This window comes from Mobula birostris, chromosome 6, assembly GCF_030028105.1.
Source record: "Mobula birostris isolate sMobBir1 chromosome 6, sMobBir1.hap1, whole genome shotgun sequence".
In the NCBI taxonomy this organism is placed as follows: Eukaryota; Metazoa; Chordata; class Chondrichthyes; order Myliobatiformes; family Myliobatidae; genus Mobula; species Mobula birostris.
Genome location: NC_092375.1, coordinates 129,359,238 through 129,380,130, shown reverse-complemented (window position 1 = coordinate 129,380,130; position 20,893 = coordinate 129,359,238). Strand labels below are relative to the sequence as shown.

Sequence of the window (20,893 nt, the reverse complement as noted above, 5' to 3'; positions counted from 1 at the left end):
GACTTTGAACTTTATCCAGAAAATGGCAGCTCCAGCAATCCAGCAGTTATTCAGCATGTGTCAGCTGAAGTTGAGCTCAGGTCTGTGGAGTGGGACTGAATTGATGACCTTCTCTCTGAGACATGGCTGACAGAGGAACTACTTGTACTTTTAATCAGATGGTAACTCATCCAGTATCACTAATCACCTTGTGCCTTTGCACATTGGGCTGATTTTCTGTTATATCACATGTCTTATCATCAAATGATCTGTGAAATACAGTGCAGTAGTACTGTGAAAAGCAAATTTGATAAGCATTACTGGTTTCAAAGATTTCTGCAGCTTGATCTGTTCATGTTATTAGACTCAGGTGATGATGCATCATCTGCTATTTATCATTTAGGCTATTGCAAAATTTGCTTGATAAGCACTTTGCACTGATTAATGGGGCAAATTGCAAAGCAAAGCTGATAATGAACTTGCATTCTATGTGTATTAACAGAAACCCAACTCAAAATTTATTTCAGATTTAGAGCCAATAATGATGAACTGCTTCATCAATAATAAGGGTGTTTTCTTTCAAAGGAAATAATAAAAATCTTGTCTTAAATACAGGTCGTGTTTTTCCTAATATCCTAGCAAATACTTACTCCATGCATTAATACCACTAATAAATGTAAGTGCCTTCATTATTAATGTTTGCCAGAGCTTACCAATAAAGGCTATGGAAGTAATTAATTAGATAAAGTAAGAACAGATCATGCTCTTCAGTTCTGGGAGCATCTGAGGGGAGAAGTGGAGTTGATATATCTGCTTGATAACCTTTGATCGGAACTTGAAGTTGGAAATCAAACACCTTTTAATTTGCTAAGAAACTCGGGATTGGTGTTGGACAGTAAACAACAAGAATGAATGTCTGTGATGTCCAGTCGAGTTTATTGTCATGTGCGCAAGTTTATTGGCATGTGCAAAATGTGCTTGCTGCAGCATCACAGGCACATAGAAAATAAATTATACATAAATGGGGGAAACTGCAAGAGTGACTGCTGCTAGCTGAGAGCAGATGAAGACGGCTTGTTAGCTGGAGATGATCTGTGTGGAGAAGATGGGAATTGAAGGAGATGAATGAGAACAAAGCAGCACAAACAATGTTGGTGCTGTGAGACACAAAACACCACTGTAGCTGGAGTGTACTTCTGTAATTGTAGTGCAGTGTTCTGTATCTTTCAAATGTGATGTGAAACTCCTTTCAGAGTCGGATCACATAAGCTTTGCTTTTGCACAGCTCCATATCAAACAAAGTGCACTTCACACTGAAGTTATATTGTAAGTTCATTAAAAAGTAGATAAGCGCATGTTTGGTTACTCTACCATGGCAGGAGTATTGAAAACAGGGGGGACAGAATAGAGAGCCTAGTGACATGGTGTCATGACAACAACCTTTTCCCTCAATGTCAGCAAAATGAAAGAGCTAGTCATTGACCTCTGGAAGGGAGTGTAGTGCATGTGCTTCTGTCTACATCAGTGGAGCTGGGGTTCAGAGGGTTGAGAGAATCAGGTTCGTAGGAATGAACATCGCCAAAAGCTTGTCCTGTCCAACCATCTAGATGCATGGCCAGGAAAATTTACCAGTACCTCTGCTTCCTCGGGAGGCTAAAGAAACTAGGCATGTCCTTTCCGACCCTCACTAATTTTTATTACTGCACGACAGAATGTATTACATTTGGATGCATCGCTGCTTAGTATGGCAACTGCTGTGCCTGTGACTGCAAGAAACAGCAGGGTGTTATGGACATCGCTCAGCACATCACGGAAACCAGACTTCCTTACAAGGCTTTCTACATTTCTTGCTGTCTCAGTAAAGCAGGCGACATAATCAGATGCCACACACCCCAGACATTTGCTCTTCTCGCCCCTTTCCATTTGGTAGAAGATTCAAAAGCCTGAAAACATCTCTCTTATTATTATAAGACTATTGAGTGGTCTGAGGTACGATACAACGGATTCTTTGACCTTAAATCTCTTCCCTCTCCTCTCTCCTCTCTCCTCTCTGCCCTCTGCCCTCTGCCCTATCTCCTTTCTCCTCTCTCTGTCTTTCCTCTATTCTCCCTCTCTCCCCCCTCCCCCTCACTCCCTCCCTCTCTCTCTCCCCCCCCGTTGCCATGGAAATAGTAAATGCTTTGGTTATCATCCAGTATTCTATAGATTACAGAATGGTTCCTGCAGATTGGAGGGAAGCAAATGTAACTTCACTATTTATAAAAGGAAGAAGATTGAAAATACTTTCCCAGTTGATCTATACCATGTTTAACCTTGGACAGCATTCATTGTCCATTATACCACCAATTTTTGGTGACATCTGCAAACCTGCTAAACATGCTACCTGTATTCTCATCCAATCTGTTAATATATGTGACAATACTGATCCCTTTGGCACACCAGTGGTTGCAGGACTTTAATCTGGTAAATAACCTTCCATAACCACCCTTGGAATCTTACTACCAAGTTAGTTTTGTAACCAACTGGCTGGCTCACCCTGGATACCATGTGTTCTAACCTTCCACATGTTAGCATCATTTTACAGTGGCAAAGATCACCGAATGGAGTTTAGTTCCTGCTGCTGTCTGCAAGGAGTATGCATGTTCTTCCCATGACCACGTGGATTTCCTCTGGGTGCTCCAGTTTGCTCCCACATTTCAAAGACGATGGGTTAGGCTTAGTTGTGGGCATGCTCTGTTGGTCTGGAAGTGTGACAACATTTGCGGGATGCCCAGCAGAATCCTTGCTGATTTGATTTGATGCAAATGACGCATTCCACTGTATGTTTCAATGTACCTGTGACAAATAAAGGTAATCTAATGAAGCTAATCTCACTTTCCAGATTAGCTACCATGTGGGATCTCTCCAAAGGCCTTGCTAATGTCCATGTAGACGATGACTACCACCCTGCACTTGGCAATCTTCTTGGTTACCTCTTCAAAAAGACATCTCAGATTTGTGAGACATGATTTACCATACACAATGCCATGCTGACTGTCTCTAATCAGTCCTAGCCTTTCCAAATTAAATCAATCCTATCACTCAGAATTCCTTCCAATAACTTTCCCAGCACTGATATAACATGGCTTATCCCTGCTTCCCTTTCTTCAACAAAGGACCAACATTAGCTATCCTCCATTCTTCTGGTACCGCACCTATAGCAAACGAGGATAGCAATATCTCTGCCAGAGCTCCCGAAGTTCTGCCAAGCTCTCAGGTTCTGGGTACAGTCACTGAAAATCCTTACTGACTGTGTTTATTGTATAGATCACATTATTTAATTGCAACATTAGGGTTTTCACTCTGTAGCCACAAAGAGATCTGCAGTGCATTTTTTCAGGAAACTTCCACAATCACTTACATAGTATTGCAACCATGATTGCCCACCTTTGCTTTGTTAATAGAAGGTATCATTGATTTGGAGCTTAATATTTTTGGTTATTGACTTATAAACTGTTACTAGGATAGAAGATTTACCTGGTGAAAACTGTTGGAATTTCTTGATTCCAAATGCTATTCCAGATGCTTCCTTCTCGATTTGTGCATAATTGTGCTCGCACTTTGTAAAAGTGTGAGAAGCAAATGTGACGGATTAGGATTGTTCCAGACTGCCTGTGAAATATACAGCATCTTGTTAAGGAAATGTACTGATTTGTTTTTCATGGGTTCAAGACAGACACGCATTTTCTCACCTTAAACAGCATCGACCTTGTTTTCCCTTGGCCAGTTTCTCTGACAGTGTTGAAAAATTAAAAGAAAAGCAGCAGGTGCTGGAAATCAGAAATATCCCCAGCAATTTCTGTTTTTACATCCATCAGCATTGTTTGCTGCTTTCTGACTCAGCTCTGTCTCCAGGCTGCTCATGCATCCCCTTCAAAATGAACAATGAAAATTAGTATGATCCCGGGGAACAACTCTCGTCCTGACGTTGTGAGTGGCAGGTTGGATGTGGTATTGTGGCCAGAGCTTTGCGTAAGAAGCCAGAACTCCAAGTGTCCCCTTAGGCTCTGGAACTTTAAATCATGAACTTGCATGTCTTTCTCCACCCTGAGGTCAATGTTACTAATGACTTTCCAGAAAGTGGGGAAATTACAAGTGTAGCCTGCAGTCCCAGGTTGGGAGCCTGAGAGCATTCACAGGAACATTGTGGAAGGCTCAAACCGCAGCCACTGGGAGTTGTGCTCATGCCTTATTGGAGTGATAGGAATCTGCTGAAGGATAAGTAAGCTCTGATCCAAGCAAAACAAGACAGGGACTGGGGTTGGTGGGATGGTGGGAGTACACCTCTGCTAAAACCGGTCTTTCCACATCAGTGGTGTTCGGCGTGTACGCATGTCCTGAAGTTATCCTCCTAAGCTGCTGGGTTGGAAGGGTAGCACCGTGGTGCAGCTGGTGGAGTTGCTGCCTTCCAGCTGCGGTGACCTCTGATGCACCCCGTGTGGTGTTTGCACATTCTCCCCTTCACTACTGTGTTTTCTCTGGTTGCTCCAACTTCCTCCCCAAGTCCTTAACAAGCGCAGGTTGAAAGTTTAATTGGCGATTGTAAATTTCTCCCTGGTCTGTAGGTGGGACAGCAGAATCTAGGGGAGGAGGGGAGAATAAGAAAGGTATTAATGTACAATTAAGCACAAGGGATTCTGCACATTCTGGAAACCCAGAGTAACGTACACAAGGATCTGAAGGAACTCAGCAATGGTGGGGAATAAACAGTCGGTGTTTCAGGCCAAGAACGTTCATCAGGACTGGAAAGGTAGGAGGAAAGGCAGAATAAGAGTGTAGGGGAGGGGAAGGAGTACATGCTAAAAGGTTGTAGGAGCTTAATGGTCAGCACAGACTCAGAGTGGTGAAAGGCCAGTTTCCTTGCTGTAATACTTTATGATCTGTCTGACCAGGATTACACCTTTAAACTAGAATTAAGTCTTAGGCTGTTTACCTCATTAAAACGTGAATGGCCAGTAGTCTTCCTGTGGGTGAGTTTTTAAAATTTGTTCCTTGTCTCACTTCCATTAAACTTGGAAGACAATGGGTTTCAATTTCCTAAAGGTTTTAGCATTTCATTTGATTCCAGCTGACTGATTTTTTGGATGTTAAAAGTTGTCCCTATTTAACGCATCAGCCATCTGAAAATTCAGTGCACTCTTATTTTCTCAAACCTGCTGCCCCTCCATCACAAATGCCTCAGAGTTGGATTAAAGAGTTCGGATACAGAGGATGTAAGGTGGGGAGTTTTAGGGAAGAAAATATGGAGGTTAGGGCATTGGCAGTTATGGAGTAGGGAATTGAAATGAATTGAATTGACTTTATTTCTTACTTCCTTCACATACATGAGGAGTAAAAATCTTTACGTCTCCGTCTGAATGTTCAATGTTCAAATTTTAGTAATTTGTAATAAATAGTATGTACAGTAAGATACACAACAGAACAGTCAATATAGCTTAGAAATACAATTGTGCCAGCATAAGTTAATCATTCTGATGGCCTGGTGGAAGAAGCTGTCCCGGAGTCTGTTGGTCCTGGCTTTAATGCTGCGGTATTATTTCCCGGATGGTAGCAGCTGGAACAGCTTGTGATTGGGGTGACTTGGGTCCCCAGTGATCCAAGATTGGACAGAGTTCTGTAATAAATGCTGAGAATTTGAATGGTCAACCACAAGCACAACTTATCTCAGTCATCTATATACTAATTCGCACAGAGTTTTGGATTAGCTGTGCTATGTTTGTGTGGGAAGGTGAGAGAGTGTGCAGTGGGAGAGCATCCAAGAATATAGTGGAAAAGCAAAAGTAAGTTTCTGCTGCAAATGAGCTGAGGGAGGGTAGGTGTCAAGTGATATTACGGTTGTAGCTAGGAATTGGTGTGATAAGGATTGATGGCTTCACTCTTGGCATCATGAAATTGAAATTTCTGGTCATCCATTACAAGTGGAAGCAGGGAAGCACAGAAAATTTAAAACTGCTGTGATTTTTCTAGTTGGATTCTTCCCACAGTCTATTCACAGTGTGATTTGTGAGCAGAATGCATGAAAACTGCAAGGGGATATGGATGGGTTATGTGAATAGGCCAGGACATGACAGATGGAGCATATTGTGGAAAATGTGACAGAAAAAAAACAATAAAGGGAGTATTTTTATGTGATCAGCGATTGAGTGATGTTTGCATTCACAGGTGTACGTTCTTGTACAGAAATCACCAAGAGTGAACCTGAATGAACACAAACAGTATACTGACCTCCCTAGCAAGAGTAGAAGTGTCAAGATGTCTTACTGAAATTATAAATGACTTGTCTTTGTGAAGGTCTGGTCTTCCTGCCTCTAGAAGGGAGATATTTCTGATTATGACAATGCTTTGAAAGTTCATCAGATTGATTCTTGTACTGAGGTGATTGTCCTCTAAGGAATAATTAAAATATTAGGTCTAGGCTATATGGAGTTTTGGAGAAGAGGTGATATCGATGAAGCATTCAAAATTTGTATGGGATTTGTAGACATAGGAATGACATTCTGCTGGGCCTGGTTGTCTGGAATTGGAAGCCATTGTCTCAAGATAAGGGGATGGTCTTTCAGGACTGAAATGACATGAAACTTCTTCATGAAGAAGATGAATGTGGAGCTCTCTATCCAAAAGGTGTAGTCACTGTCTATATTTAGGACAGAAATCAATTTCTATTTGTTTAAGAAGATAAGGGGAGGTTAATGCAGGAAAGCGGAGCTGAAGAAAAGGATTGTCAGGTCATGGACCCGTTGAACATCAGAGCAGGCACACAGGCCACAGAGCTGTAATGATGGCTTGAACATGAAGTATGCATGTATGCATATTCTGGGTTTATGTTAATAAGCTATCGGAGTTTTACAAACAGAAAATTGAAGTTGATCTGCAGCGCAGTCTTACCAACTCTATTTCATAGGAGGGAACCTCACACACAGATAATGATATTCAAGGGCTAAGGAATAAGGGGACAAAACAGGCAAAAGGGAGGAAATGTACAGAAAGACGGGGAACAAAATAGAGATGAATTCTTTAAAGAAAGGAATTAGTAGCACATGGTGCTTTGTAACAGGAAAGATGATGCACAGATTGGTCTTTTCTTTAGTAACTGTGAGCAGCTGAAGGTTGTAGCTCATAACTGAGTCTCACAACTTGGACCTGGCAGAGTTCCTGACTCTCTGAACAAGTGATGTGCTGCCGGTGACATCTTATTCCATATGTGCTGGCAGAGTTCCTGACTCTACCTGAACAGGTAATGTGCTGCCAGTCACATCTTATTCCACATGTGCTGAGATCTGACTTTGACTAGTAATAGAACACCTAATATTTCTGTTTAATATTTGGGGGGATTGAAGCATCGTTATGACATTGTGCCATTGTAATGCCATTTCAATCGTTGCAAGTACCTACAAAGGTAGGGAATACTACTACAGAACCATCATCACCATTGCAGGGCAGGAATTATTGGTAATGTATTATTGCCCGTGCCTGAAAGATTAAACAGTTTCTGTACAGAACTGCAGTGTTTACTACAAACCTGAAAGAGGTAAGTAATACCTTTACAATCCTGCAAGCACTGAATTAGTGCCATTACAATACTGTTACATTCGTTGAGATGCTGAGGTCACTTTCTCAGTATTTAATTCAAAAATAATTAATTCAGTAAATCAGCATTGAGAGTAAATTTTGTAATTAAAATTACTATTATTTCTAAAGGCCTTGAATTCGACTTTGAAGTCTGAGAGTTGCCATGGCAATGGAACACACAGTGGCCTGAGTGTGTACATTACTGGCATTTCTGTTCAAGGGTGGAATGTCCCCTGACTTCTGAAGGTTTAGAAAAACAAATAAGAGTTTCTGATTTTTCAGCTGCAGGTGAATGCTTTGTGATTAATTCCTTGTTCCCCAGTAGATGTCCCGGGATGTGATTTAATGCAAAGCAATGAAGGATGAAAAGGGAGGGTAATCAGCTGAAATGTGGTGTTTATTTTCTCCCATGTCCCCACAAATGAGAAACTTGTGAACAGGCCTGAGCTTTTCTGGAGAGTGTCATTTATCTTGTCTGAGCCACATGGAGCCCGACTCCCTGATAAGTGCTTTTCCCCCTCAGCTTGCTGCAGCATGTTGTTTCCAGGGCTGTGTCAGTTAGCTGGCATCCAGGACACTTCAGTGCAAAAATAAAACCCACCTGTAGTGCAACTTGACATTTGATGCGAATGAGAGAGCCTGGTTATGAGAAAGAACAATGAACCATGGCACTCACATTACCGGGATATTGTATCCTCAGATTCATACCTGTTGTTGTGTTCTGTATTTTCTTTAAAAGCACTGGGAATATTTGCTCGGTGTGTAAACATGGCAGAAAAGCTGTTTTATTCAACCAAAATATGAACCCAATGGTTTATTGTAAGTAAAATTAACTCACCTTTCATTTACTTAACCTATACAATGCCTTGCCACTCAGTTTTAATTGTTACTCCTCTGTGGTGATGCCACTTAAAAGAAATTGAATGGTTGTGCCGCAGTGTGGGAAATCCCGATCTTGTGAAAAATATAATTTTAAATGCAAGTTCTATCTTCTCTCTGTACCACTATGTGCAGTCAGACTACGGTGGAATGCCAAATGTTTCTATTCATACTGGTATTCTCTCCTTTTTTTCTCATTTTGCTTGAGGGTCACTCTTGGTACGTAGGTTTAGATCATATATTATGCAAACATGGGTTGGTTCTTGCATTTAAGACTGTTCCTACCGTGACTTGGTTTGAGAGGTAGCATCTTGTCTCTTGCAGTGAGGCACCAAGATAAATGCTGGCATTCACATCAGTCCTTGCAATGAGATCAGCTAACTGAGTATGATTGTGCATCAGATCTAGAACCTCCCTGACTTTTCTCCTGTTAGGCAGTGCCTCGAGATACAGGGTGAATTACTTCCAGTTTTGTGCCAATGTAGGAGTTTGCAGGTGAGGGAGATGGTAGCTGAAGGAATGGTTTGGGGGAGGTTAATTTGGGAAGAGGTCTAGTTTTTCCACTAGGGTTTTGTGTGCTCCCTGTGCATGGACTCATAGAACTCAGTACTATCCCAAGTGGTCATGGGGCAGTAACTGCACTGTACAACTGGGCATTCTTTCTAGAAATGCACTTAGCAAATAGCATGATGCCCATTTCTTAATATGAGACTGAACAATCTTTGGAAAAATCAGAATGCACCCTTAGATACCAAAAATTAATGGATATTTATAAGAAATTTGAACCAATTCCACGCCCATGTCAGAATGTAGGGCTAACCCACACTTTTCCTGGCTTCAATCAGGGTAATAAGGAATTGTTCTTTTTCACAACTCTCAGGGGCTTAATGAGATGGACATTACAGAGGATTCTTCCTCTTGTGGAAGACCAGAAATTGCAGTTGATAAATAAACATTCATTGACAAGAGGTGATTGTTTTTCTCTCTCTGGCAGTCATGACACTTTGGAACTTCCTTCAAAGGACAGCAGAAGCGCAGTCTTTGAATATTTTTAAAGCAGAGGCAGATAGGTTTTTGGTGAGCAAGGGGCTGAAAGTTTTCCTCAGGTAAGTTAGAATGTGGAGTTGTGGCTACAGTCCGTGACCTTATTGAAAAAGGGAGCAGGCATGTGAAGCTGAATGGTCTCCTCTTGATCCTAATTCATTACCCTGGAAGTCCTCCACAAATAATGAAGTTTTTTTTAAATAAATGTGGTTATGATTCTGTTGAAGGAAATGATATTGCTGATCATGCTTGTGCGCATGCACCGGTCGTGCATGCTGCCTGTTACAGTTAACCAATTTAACCAATTTCCCCCTGGGATCAATAAAGTATGACTATGACTATTTGTGTACAACAAGCTGTCACAAACTATAGACCATAAGATATTGGAGTGGAATTAAGCCATTCAGCCCATCCACCATTCTTTCATGACTGAGTTTTTATCCCTCTCAATACCATTCTCCTGTCTTCTCCCCATGACCTTTACTAATCAAGAACCTATCAACTTTAAAAATACCAATAACTTAGCCTCCCCAGCCATCTATGGTAATCAATTCCACAGATTTACCACTCTGTGGCTAAAGCAGTTCACCATTATCTCTGTTCTAAGGGGACGTTCTGTATTCTGAGGCTATACCCTCTGGTCCCAGACTCTCCCACTATTGGAAACATTCCCTTCATGTCCACTCTGTCTGGGCCTTTCAATATTTGATCGGTTTCAATAAGATCCTCCTCTCGTTCTTCTAATCTCCATCAAGTACAATCCCAGAGCCATCAAATACTCCTTATACGTTAATCCTTTTATTCCTGGACACCTCCTCTGAGCCCTCACCAATGCCAGCACATCTTTCTTAGATAAGGGGCCCAAAACTGCTCACAGTATAGTATGACAATGACTACATAATCTGTTTATGTGAAAAGCGGATGAAGGAGCAAAGGATTTATTAGGTCTCCTTGGCTTGCTTTGTAAGTGCCAGGTACATCCAACAGGGCCAGGAGACAAAGCAATGGCTTAACGTAGTACCCGAAAAACTTCACCTCAGATTGAGCTACACTTCTGCCACCACACTAAAATATTAGCCTGGATGTTGTACTCCATGTTAAGCATCTGCACCCTTCTGTTGGGGATAGAAAAACAATCAGCTAATGCTCATCAAACAGATAAATACCCAACAATGCAATAAATATGAATTAGATTTGAAGGCTTTGGTGGTTAGAACTTCTCATCATGTTGAATGTGCAGAGATGTCATTAGAATAAGGGGTGCTTGGCTAAGTTTCTTGGGGGAAAAGACATAAGAAGCAAAAATTCGATTTTTGTGTGTGTGTGTGAGAGTGAAAGAGAGAGAGGGAGAGCAGGAGAGATTATTACAACATGTACAATTTCCAAGGTGAAAAAAAAGTCCCTAACCTGAGGGCACAATTCCACTGCTATTCATGCCGTTATAAGGGATGGCAAAGTATCACAGCATACCAAGCAAGCAAAAGGAAAATGTTATTGTACGGATCCTCTGGACAATTCTGTGTCCCTCACAGAGACATCACACTATGTAGATTCCCATCACATCCTCAACAGATGGAACTCTTGCTTGAATCAGTTCAGTAAATTATCATCACTGCTCGAGCTGGTAACTTTTGCCAGAGGTCTGTCCTGGCTCTCCCTCATACTAGTTGCAGATGAGTGGAATGCAAGTCTGAGATTATTTTTGCTGTTCTCTCACTCTGGATGGAATATGCCCATCAGGAAACAAAAGAGCAAAGAAAATAATTTGCAGCATCGGGATCTGTATAAGGATCCTTCTTGTGTTTAATTCGGACTCTTTAAAGATTAAAAAAAAGTGGTCAATATGGTGCCAAGCTGTGGTCTCTTTCAAGGTCATGGCTCAGATTTAGTTGTTTTCTTTTAGTTCTTAGGGATGGTTTTGGGTACAGAGGAAGTTAGGGTCAGGTTAGACTTTCGGGACAGCGATGTAAGGGAGCTAAAGGTAAGACCAGAGTCTAGGCCTCTGCTTCAAAGGCCAGCGACTTTTATGTGTGACAAAGGACATTCGTAGATCTTGGGCAGGCAAGTGCAGTGATAAAAAGGGCTGGCAGCTCACTGGATCAGGTAGTCAGCCAGGTTGGTGGGTCCTAGGATCGTATGTCTGTGCGAGCAGGGGCATAAGAACTGGTGACAACCCCTCAGGTGGAGTTGTGGGCCCAGTCATTGGGAGTTCGGGGTGCTGTGAATGGGAAGTCCTGGGGTCAATAGCCCAAAGGTCTTATCAGAAGTCGAAGCTCAATGGCCAAAGCCCTGGGTCAACAAGTCTGAAGTCCAGTGATGAAGTCAGAGGTCCATTGTCTGCGAGTCTGCTTGTGGCCTGGAAGCCTGGCTTGAGGTTGAAGTACTGTCTGTGTGGGTGGGTGGGAGGGAGGAAAAGGCTTTGTTTTGCTGCTGTTGTTAGTACTGTGTCCTGTGCTGTTGTGTTCTGTGTTAATCTGCCGAGCATTGTGCTGATGGTTATTGCAAACAATGTAGTTCACTGTGTTTTTTGATGTATATGTGCTTAACAAATGAATCTGAATTGATTGAAACCACAAATTAGCAATAGTGATGATACATGATTTTCCCACCCCAGTAGTTTTAAAGGATGTCTGTAGCAGCATTAGCATTTCCACACGAATGCTTACACCTCAAATAGTTTGATTGGCTAAATATTTTCCTGAAATTTACAAGGAATATGAATGTCTCAATATAAATGCATAAAATTGTTTTTATTCTTCAGTACTCTTGATTTTTGCTGTGACTGTCAGGCTTTGAAGAAATTCTCTTAATTCCCCTGGAATTAGCCATGTTCCAAGCCTTCCATGTTATATTTTCCAACTCTTTCTCCGCTACTTAGACAACTTCATTGGTGCTGTTTCGTGTACCCATGCTGAGTTCATCAATTTCATCGACTTTGCCTCCAACTTCCATCCTGCCCTTAAATTCACTTGGTCTATTTCTGACACCTCCTTTCCCTTTCTAGATCTCCTTTTCTGCATGTCTGGAGACAAACTGTCTTTTATAAACCTATCAATTCCCATGGTTATCTTGACCATATCTCAGACATCCCACCCTGCAAAAACTCATATCAGGGAGGTAGCACCATCAATTTGTGGGAGACTCCCAGAACTTCCGGGAGAGGTGGGATGTCTGCAATAGAGTAGCTCCTTAGCAGCTAGCCAGCTAGTTTAAATAACGTTAGCTATGCTAATGAACGAATGACACCTGTTAAACTCACCTCAACATGTCTTTTACAGTCTTGACCCACCATGGGCAATAGAAAAGTCACTGTTGCAAACAGTGCAGCGAGCAACACTGTCATTATTTTGACCCCTATTAGGCAGGGGTACACTTTAGTGTAGTCTCGGGTGACGTATGCTTTATATTTTCTTTTTTTGGAACACTCTGCCAGTCTGACTTTTTTTGGAACTCTCTCGATCCTGCTCTTGCTCTCGCTCTCTCTCTATCGCGCGCACTCTCTCGCTCGTGGTCGCTCTCACTCACGCTCTCTTGCTCTCGCTCTTGCGTGCTTGCTCTTGCCCTTGCACATGCTTGCTTTCTCGCTCTTGCTCTCGTGGTCGCTCTCACTCGCGCTTGCTTTCTTGCTCTTGCGCTCGCTCTCGCGCACTCTCTCACTCTCTCTCGCGCGCTCTCTCACACTTGCTCTCAAAAAATCAATTTCTGAGACATTGTATATAACTTACGGGCATCGGGGAGCCACTATTAATATGCAGGAGACTCCCAGAACTTCCGGGAGAGGTGGGATGTCTGATATCGCACATTAGTGCACATGCGCTAGTCGTGCATGCAGCCTGGTACAGCCGTTCCGATCTATCCTTACTTACTTTTTAATTTACATTATTTTTTGTATTTTTTTCTCACGGTAACACGTCGAAGCTGCACCCTCTCTAACATGCTGGTAGAGAGAGTTTTATTTGGGTTTTCTTTAGCGCTGGAAATGGTTACATCCCGACACGCGGGACAGAAGCAAGGTCGCATTGTGTATTTAACGGACCAGCAAAGACCGGCCGGCTTAGCAAACGGAGCGGTGGACACCCCTGCTGAAATCTGGAGGAAAACACACAGGGGGGATCACAAAGTCGAGGAAAGAGGACTGGGTCGAGACAACAGAGACTTTTGGAGAAGAGGAGTTCGGCTGACCGGAAGTGCACCGAGAGCCGTAAGCGTAAAGGAGTTGGGTGCTTACTGTTCTGGCTAACAACGGATGGTGCAATCCGGGGTATATTACGATCGAGGAACGTGTTTGTAGACTGGATATTGAACTTTTTACTGTTGGGCTTCGGCCACATTCTCCTGTGATACAACACTTGGTGGCACGGGAGGTCGTTCCTGCCTGTGGCCATCCAACGTGCAGCTCCTCCCGTGGAGGGTCAGACACCCTGAGCCAATAGACTGGTCCTGGACTTATTTTCCATCTGGCATAGTTTGCATTTTGGTGTTTGATTGTTGGGGTTTTTTGTATTGCTGTAATTACGCTCTATTCTTGGTTGGTGCGGTTGTAACGAAACCAAATTCCCCTCGGGATTAATAAAGTATATCTATCTATCTCTTCCCATCCAGTCACCTGTAAAAACACTATTGCCTTTTCTCTGTTCCTTTGACTCTGCCACATCTGTTCCCAGGATGAGACTTTCCTTTTTAGGACATTCAGAGATGTCCTCGTTCTTCAAAGAACAGCATGAGGGAACACTTTTCACTTGCGAATCTGCTCAGGTTGTCTATTGTGTCCAGTATTCCAGATGTGGCCTCCTCTACATTGGTGAGGCCTGTCGTAAATTGGGGAACCGCTTTGTCAATCATCTCTGCTCCATCTGCCAAATTTGTAAATTTCCGGTGGCAAAACACTTTAATTTCAATTTCCTTGCCCATTCAGTCATGTCAGTCCATGGCCTCTTCTTGTGCCAAGATGAAGCCACCCTTAGGGTGGAGGAGCAACACCTTATATTCTGTCTGGGTAGTTTCCAGCCCGATGGCATGAATATCGATTTCTCCTTCTGGTAAAATAAAATTCTCTCCCCCTCTCTTCTTCTATTTGCAACTCTAGCCTCTTACCTCCTCACCTGCCTATCACCTCTCCCCGGATCCCTTTCTCTTTCTCTTTCTTCTTCCTCTTCTCCTATGGTCCACTTTCCTCTCCCATCAGATTCCTTCCTCTCCAGCCCTTTACCTTTCCAACCCAGCTAGCTTCACCTATCGCCTTCTAGATATCCTCCTTCCCCTCCCCATAACTTTTTATTCTGGTGTCTGCCCCCTTTCTTTCCAGTCCTGAAGAAGGGTCTTGGCTCAAAATGTCGACTGTTTATTCATTCTGCTGAGTTCCTCCAGCATTTGTGTGTGTTAATTCAGATTTGATGTTCTCCAGAAATATACTTTGAAAATGAACAGTATTGATTTTTCAATTTTTCTATAATTGACAACTGGTTTAAAAGATGTTAAAATTTTAATTTAGTTTGCAGAATTATAAATACAATCCCAGGTAGGTGGGACCTCATGGATAACTAGAAGTTTGGTGAGATCAAAGGTGTCAAGATAGTTAATATGTAGAATAACAAATACTTGTTGTTGAGATGCAGATTGGAATCTTAATTCGTGGGGATGGGAAGCTCTAGATACATAAAAATGGACAAATAGTCAAATCTAATCAGCGATTTCATGTTGTTTGTATAGATTATTTAATGATACTCATGACAGAGTTGCATCTGAGGTGGATAGAATTCAAGAAGGAGGAGAATTGATCATGACATGGGCTGCGATAATTGTATATATTCCTAATAGTTGCTAGAAACTACTTAACGGGTAGAAAATAATGGGTATCCAACGTTGAATTTTATGCTTAAAATCTCATTGGAAAGTCGAAATGGATTATTCATAGATTATTGCACAATGTGCAGTACGCTGCAAATCATTAATCCATAGATTGATTGTATGATAGCAGAAGCAATCACAAGACACAAGTCTGTTGATGAGTCACAACCAGATAAGGTACTGCTGATTGTCTGGATAAATAGCGGAATTTGTGCTGCTTTTCTCCACATCTTGTTATTATACAGGATTTCTGGCACAACTGTAGGGAATTCCATAGCTTTTGTACACTATTATGTAGCATGTAAGTCCACACATGTGCAGCACAATCCATAATTTAATCACAGAGCTGAAATGATTCACATGCATAGCTACTTCCTCCCAGCTCAGATTGTTTTTGAGCTCTTTGATTTGACTTGTAATCACTCGTCACCGTCTCTTCTATATGTTAACTGTCAGAAATACTGCTTGGAATAGCTGCTTTGTAATTCTTGTTATCTGTTCTGTATGACTCTGCGGACCACTGCTCACCGTGTCCTTATCATATTCTCAGCCACCAATTCTTACCATGAGCCTCATTATTTATTTAACAGTTGTTTCATCTTGAATGCCCATTCATGGAATAAATGCTTCATTGCAATATTGAATGTAGTGTTGGTGGTTGAGAAATCCTAATGTGTGCTGTACTATTTGTGTAAAAAGTGATTGATGTTATGATTCCATTCTACTGGGTTTTCGATGTCTGACACCAACTGATCCCAAGTCCTCTATATGTATGGTGCTGCTTGTAGGCAATGGTGCCTAGTCTTGCACAGTGGAATCCAGTGGCAAATAAATAACACAGTATTAGCTTTACTTCTGCCAAACCCATTCATCTATGCACAGCCTGAAGATGTTATGAACAATTTATGCACAACTAGATGAGAGTGAGCAAGGCTTAAAGAACACTTGGTCCAAGGCAATGTTTGCAACCACCTACAGTTGGGTCCCATTTAAATTATGTACTTAGTCATTACTGTGACTATTTCATAGAACATCTACTCCCACCAACAGCTCTACGTTAATCCTTTGCCAACCCCTCTGTCTCTTGGCACCCAAATGGATCTTCAGGATCTTCACCACCTTCCCCAGGTATCACTTTATTACAACCCACAGTCTTCCTGACTTATTTTGCTGGGCGAAAGCAGAGGAGGATGAATCCATAGCATATATTTCAGTCAATTGCCCTGTTGCACACCTTGGAGCCAACCTGGCTGTATGAAGTTGTAAGACAAGATTACAAGTTAATGTCATAATCTGGTAGTTATAATAAAAGTGGTCATCAATTTATAGAACTTTACATCAAGTTTAAGAATGACCAGCCTAGCAAATAGTAATCCAAAAATGATTTTAAAAAAAATTGAGTGTAGTGTAAATCATCTAAACATGAAGAGAAGCTGTAAGGGCTGAGAGTTAGCCACCTCCAACCCCACCACCTCCATTTATTACCTCATACACTGGACTGTACTGTAAGCATTCTCAAACACTTTTATGATGCTGTTTACATTGTAAATGCACGATGGTACCTATGCACATTATACTCCATATCTGTACTTTAATCTCTGTTTATTTTTTATACCACTCTTTATATTTGTTGAATGTTGTTTTTGTTGCATATCTTGCCAAGACACCATAGCAAATCCCTTATGTATGTAAATATATATGGTGAATAAAGTTAATCTTTGGTCCCTGATTCACACATAAAATGGTGGTGAATGGGCCATTATGTTACAGCTATGCAACACGTTGGTTATACTGCATTTGAAGTATTGCATGCAGCACTGGTCACCACATGATAGGAAAAGGGTGGGGGGAGGGAATGACCTACCAGAGGAAAGTCACAGCAGTCAGGTCTCTGGCACTAAGTCTGGCTCTGTGACTAGAAGGGAAGAGGGAAAAGACGCACCTGCGGTGATAGGAGATTCGTTAGTTAGGAGAACACACTGGAGGTTTTGTGGGCCAGAACGAGATTCCTGGATGGTTTGTTGCCTCCTGGGGGCCAGGATCCATGACATCTCAGATCGAGTCCTCAGCTTTCTTAAGTGGGAGGGTGAACTGCCAGAGATTGTGGTCCATGTAGGTACCAATGACATAGGTAGGACAAGTGACAAGGTTCTGCAAAGAGAGTTTAGGGAGTTAAGTGCTAAGTTAAAAGGCAGGACCTCCAGGGTTGTGATCTCAGGATTGCTGCCTGTGCCATGTGCTAGTGAGGCCAGAACTAGGAAGGTTATACAATTTAACATGTAGCTAAGGAGTTGGTGTAGGAGGGTGAACATAAGATTTTTGGATCATTGGGCTCTGTTCCTGGGAAGGTGGAGACTGTTTGCATCTGAACTGGAGGGGAACTAATATCCTATCAGGAAGGTTTATTAATGCTGCATGCTGGGGTTTAAACTAGAGTTGCAGGGGAATGGGAACCAGAGTGTCAGAACAGTTAGTGGAGAAGTTGTGGAGGCAGATGTTAGTAAGACCTCAGACAAAGTCAGGAATCAAAAAGTTGAGCAGGGTGCGACTAGTGTCCATATTTCAATGCAACAAACAGAAGCCAGAACCCCACCAAACAATATAGTGCAAGACCCCACAGAAATGTTGCCAGATGGGGCACTGCTTGACAGACAGAAGTGATGCACTCTCAACAGAGCGAGAGCGGGAGTTTGTAGGACGGGAGACAATATGGTGAAGTGGAGTTTAAAGACCAGCGAATCCTGTGAGTGTGGCGAAAGGGTGCAGAACATTGAACACATTCTGCGCGACTGCCCACTCTCACCTGATTTAGCTGACACTGACCTGCTCAACAGCAACCAAACAACACTAGAGTGGCTGGCTGTCTGGTGTGACAAGCTATGATGATGATGAATGCAAGAGGTATCGTCGGAAATCTGGATGAGCTCAGGGCATGGATCAACACCTAGAATTATGACCCTGTAGCCCTTAGTGAGGCTTGGTTGCAGGAGGGCCTAGACTGGCAGCTCAATATTCTAGGGGCTCTGTTGTTTTAAACGTAACAAAGTGGAAGTGTTTAAAGGACGAGGGGTGGCATTGAAAATGACTCGATACTGGTCTGTTAGGACAGATTGGAGAACTCGTCTAGTGAGGCCTTTTGGGTGGAACTGAATAATAAGAAAGGTATGACCATGTTAATGGGGCTACTCAACAGTCCATGAGATTCAGAGGAACAAATTTGTAAAGAGCTGACAGACTGTTGCAAGAAACATAAGGTTGTTACAGTAGGTGACTTTAACTTTCCACATATTGACTGGGTATCCCATACTGTAAAAGGACTAGATGGATAGAATTTGTCAAATGTGTTCAGGAAAGTTTCCTATATCAGTACGTAGAAGTCCCAACGAGAGAACGTGCGATATTGTACCTGCTGTTAGGGAATGAGATAGGGCAGGTGACAGAATTTTGTGTAGGGGAACGATTTGCAACCAGTGAGCACAATGCCATTAGTTTCAAAGTAAATATGCAAACAGATAGGTTTGGTCTGTGGGTTGAGATTCTAATTTGGATAAAGGCCAATTTTGGTGGTTTCAGAAATGATCTGGCAAGTGTGGATTAGGACAAGCTATTTTCTGGCAAAGGTGTACTTAGTAAATGGGAGGCCTTCAAAACTGAAAATCTGAGAGTACAAAGCTTGTATGTGCCTGTCAGAGTAAAAGGTAAAGATGACAGGTGTTGGGAGCCTTGCTTTTTAAGAGATATTGAGGCCTTGGTTAAGAAAAAATTGGAGGTGCATAGCAGGTATAGACAGGTAGGAATAATTGATGTGTTTATGGTGTTTAAGAAATGCAAGAGAACACTAAAAGAAAGAAATCAGGAGGCAAAAAGGAGGCATGAGGTTGCCCTAGCAGACAAAGTGAAGGAGAATCCTAAGGGATTCTAAAGATATGTTAAGAGCAAAAGGATTGCAAGGGAACAAATTGGTCCTCTGGTAGATCAGAATGGTAATCCACGTGTGGAGGCAAAACAGATGGGAGAGATCTTAAATGAATTCTTTGTGCCTGTACTTACTCAGGAGACAGACACAGAATCTGTAGCAGTGAGGCAAAGCGGTATCAACTTGATGGACCCTGTACAGATTACAGAAGAGGAGGAGTTTACTACCCTGAGGCAGATCAGTGTGGATAAATCCTCAGGGCCTGATAAGGTGTTCCCTTGGACTCTAGGGGAGGCAAGTGCAGAGATTGCCCTAGCAAAGATATTTAAATCGTCCTTAGTGACAGGAGAAGTACCAGAGGATTGGAGAATAGCCAATGTTCTTTCGCCCTTTAAAAAAGACTCTAAACATAAACCAGGAAGTAAAAGGCCAGTGAGTCTGACATCAGTATTGGAAAAATTATTGGATGGTATTCTAAGAGACTGGATATATAAGTATTTGGATAGACGTGGACTGATTAAGGATAGCCAGCATTGTTTTGTGAATGGTAGGTCATGTCTAACCAATCTTACAGAGTTTTTCGAGGAAGTTACTAGGAAAGTGGATGAAAACAAGGCTGTGGATGTTGTGTACACGGAATTTAGCAAGGTATTTGACAAGGTCCCATATGGGAAGTTGGTCAAGAAGGTTCAGTTGCTCAGTATGCAGGATGAGGTAGTAAATTGGATTAGACATTGGCTTTGTAGAAGCCAGAAAGTGGTAGTAGAGGGTCGCCTCTCTGACTGGAGGCCTGTGACCAGAGCCGTTCCACAGGGATCAGTGCTGGGTGCTTTGTTGTTTATCATTTATATTAATAGTCTGGATGATAATGTGGTTAACATTTGTGGATGATCAAGATTGCGGGAGTAGTGGACAGTGAGGAAGGCTATCATGGCTTGCAGAGAGATCAACATCAGCTGGAAAAATGGGCTGAGAAATGGCAGATGGAATTTAATGCAGACAAGTGTGAGGTTTTGCCCTTTGGTGGGACCGGCCAGGGTAGATCTTACATAGTGAATGGTAGGGTACTGAGGAGTGTGGTAGAACAAAGGAATCTGGGAATACATGTCCATATTTCATTGAAAGTGGCACCACAGGTAGATAGGGCAGTAAAGAAAACTTTTAGCATATTGGCCTTCATAAATTAGTGTATTGAGTACCAGAGGTGGGATGTTATGCTGAAGTTGTATAAGATGTTGGTGAGGCCTAATTTGGAGTATTGTTTGTAGTTTTGGTCACCTACCTACAGGAAAGATGTAAACAAGGTTGAAAGTGAACAGAGAAAATTTACAAGGTTGCGTTGTTGCTGTGTCTGGAGAACCTGAGTTATAAGCAAATATTGAATAGGTTAGGACTGTGTTCTTTAGAACGTAGAAGATTGAGAGGAGGTTTGATAGAGGTATACAAATTTATGAGCGGTTTAGATAGGGTAAATGCAAGCAGGCTTTTTCCATTTATGTTGGGTGGGATTGTGACCAGAGGTCATGGGTTAAAGGTGAAAGGTAAAAAATTTAAGGAGAACATGAGGGGAAACTTCTTCACTCACAGGGCTATGAGAGTGTGGAATGAGTTGCCAGCACA

The 20,893-nt window shown here is 42.1% G+C and overlaps 1 protein-coding gene and 1 long non-coding RNA gene across 10 annotated transcripts in view; one reads left to right on the top strand and one right to left on the bottom strand.

Annotated features, from left to right (window-relative positions):
* The window catches only part of LOC140199361 (uncharacterized), a 38,565-nt gene extending 34,710 nt beyond the window's left edge, over nucleotides 1–3,855 (bottom strand). Inside the window, exons 1-2 of the long non-coding RNA XR_011886405.1 lie at nucleotides 3,711–3,855; nucleotides 3,496–3,630 (exon numbers count right to left, since the gene is read on the bottom strand). This is a non-coding gene — a long non-coding RNA (uncharacterized lncRNA). The remainder of the gene's footprint in view (nucleotides 1–3,495; nucleotides 3,631–3,710) is intronic.
* The window catches only part of LOC140199358 (partitioning defective 3 homolog B-like), a 1,206,993-nt gene that overhangs the window by 784,950 nt on the left and 401,150 nt on the right, over nucleotides 1–20,893 (top strand). The gene's annotated exons all lie outside the window — the stretch shown is intronic.